General features: G+C 40.0%; 1 long non-coding RNA gene across 1 annotated transcript; it reads right to left on the bottom strand.

Annotated features, from left to right (window-relative positions):
- Positions 1–288: 288 nt before the first annotated feature.
- On the bottom strand, positions 289–2,062 carry LOC132605063 (uncharacterized). Its single transcript, XR_009569003.1, has 2 exons — positions 1,613–2,062; positions 289–693 (listed from the first exon to the last, which is right to left on the bottom strand). It is a non-coding gene; the product is annotated as an uncharacterized LOC132605063 (long non-coding RNA).
- Between the last annotated feature and the right edge of the window lie 491 nt (positions 2,063–2,553).

Raw genomic sequence — 2,553 nt, 5'->3', positions numbered from 1 at the left:
AGATCAGAACAGAATCATCCTAATAGCACAGCTCTATCGCACGATCTTAGATTCAAAGAAAGGAAACATCCTAAATGTCCTGTAGCTTTCTGTTTATAGATGTGGTGCACAACACACCGATAAACAAGACTCTACTAGACACGGTCTGTAGACATTCCGAGGACAAACCGCTCTGATACCACTTTTGTCACGACCCAACCCCGTAGGCCGTGACTAGTGCCCGATCTGGGCACCCAAACCCATCTATCAAATGCATTCAAGTATATACCAGAAGCCGACGAGGCTATATTCTAAATTTAGACAATTCCCAGAAAAATTTCGGCAGAGTTTCCTCTGTTTTACAGACTATCCAAAATAACCCTGTACACAGCAAACACCAACAAAGGCCACACAGGGCTAGCAAAGCAACGTATAAACATATGCGGACCGGCCGCCTCGGCGTATGGGATCGCCCAAACAACATATACACCTATCCATACAGAAAGACCCTAACCCACAAACATGTCCACAGACCTCTAAACAGACCGACAGAATCATATGACGGGACAGGGGCCCGCCGTACCCATGAACGAATATATACAAATGCACTAATAAATATATATACCAAAAGTATAAGCTCCGGAAAGAGAGGAGCACTCCGAATAGCAGGAAGGGTGTCCTAAACAGGTGGATCACCAGGTTGTGCGTCTGTACCTGCGGGCATGAAACGCAGCCCCCGGAGAAGGGGGTCAGTACGAAATATGTACTGAGTATGCAAAGCAGAAGGTACAGAAATAAATCTGAATAATAATCGAATCAGATATATAGAAAATAATACATATCAAAATGTTTATTTCCAAAGTATAAATTATGCATAGGGCACTGGAAAATGTGGTCGCCCGCCTGTCGATGGCGCCACAACACAGCATAACACCAGAAAGTTTCAAATCTCTGAATCCCCGTCACACATCACAACACAGCATAACGCCAAACACAGCATAACGCCAAACATAAGTGGAACCCGGCCCTCGAGCGAGGAGCACGGTGAACCATAAACACAGCATAACACCGGAATGTATCAAAAAGCGCACGACAACAGAACCGGCGAACGATATCACAGTAGGCACGAGCGGAGTAGTGAGGAATCATATGCATAAAATCATTATTATAAATCTGAAGGATAAGTAAAATAGTCATATTCGAAATCGGAATAATAATTATCACTTTTTGTTTCAAAGTTGTCGAATTTACAAAAAAAGGGCGTCGCGGGACCCACGGACGAGTATAGACCCGACTGAGCCCGCCTATGAAAAACATCTCATTTTATATCATACAAACTCTTACGAAAATTTCAAAGCAATCCGAGCTTTTCTGAGGAAGTTATGGGCGTTTGATCTTTTGGAATCGCTAAAGAACAAGCTTTGAAACCAAAAATCAGCTTTCATGAAATCTTTACAAATTATAAACTCCAAGGATATAAGGATCAATGTTATGGCATATGCGCCCAAGAATACCAAGGAAACAAATACGAATCATAGACAAGCTCGGATTTGCGAGGATAGAGTTTCCTAGAGGCTCGTATCATGGCCTACTTTAACTAAGGCATGCCAAAAAGAAAGGTTACTTTACATACCTCAAACGCTCTCCAATATGATCCAACTCAAGCTAAGTCCAAACTATGATTCGGGCTGCCCACGATCTAAAAATAAGCCATAAAATGCCAAACATTAACTAAAGACTTATTGGGCAATAAATTCCAATTTCGCCCTTAATTCCACAGAAATTTGGGCAGCATTTCCCCTATAAATAGGCCACCCCGAGAATTTAACTCGGCTATATCAATCACCAACGACAATAACCAACCTAACAACACCAACAACCAATCCGAAAAACAAAATACAATAATCGCTTTCTTTTCCATTTTTCGACAACTTACATAAATTCAATTCGACGACTTACCTTCAAGCCAAAATCGACGCTTATACATTCAATTATCAACCCGAATCCTTACCAAAAATATTCAAGGGCATTCTAAGCAATTCATACCACATTTCCAACAACCCGATTTTTTTTTCCAAGCTGGCCGAAAACAGCCCCAACCGAGACAGCCCTTAAATTTTTTTTTCTTCATTTCCAAATCATGGTTTGTATCCTCAAATTACATTCTAACAATGCTATCTCATCAATATACCAATTACAATAAATATACAATAACCTCCAAAAACAGTCCGCACATTAACAACATCATTTTTAGTCAACAAACATTCATTTCCAACATAAGATTCATAGCGACGGCGATTAAAACATTAAGCGACGTTCATTCGTTCATCGTCATATAATGTGACCCATTTCAATCAACACTATTTATACACATATATGGATGATTCTCAATTGTTCTTCACCTTACAATGATCCTAATCAACTAACTAAACATTAATTCATAATTTCAATCACAACACAACAACACCCATCACACGCCCAACCCTCATACATATGGCATCCACTTCACCATTCTTTATTTCATGATTTTCAACCAGAATAAGATACTACAACATGAATAGAACCTTCATAACA

Source organism: Lycium barbarum, chromosome 8, assembly GCF_019175385.1.
Source record: "Lycium barbarum isolate Lr01 chromosome 8, ASM1917538v2, whole genome shotgun sequence".
Taxonomy (NCBI): Eukaryota; Viridiplantae; Streptophyta; class Magnoliopsida; order Solanales; family Solanaceae; genus Lycium; species Lycium barbarum.
Note: the sequence above shows the minus strand (reverse complement) of the source record. Positions and strands in the feature narration are given on the sequence as shown.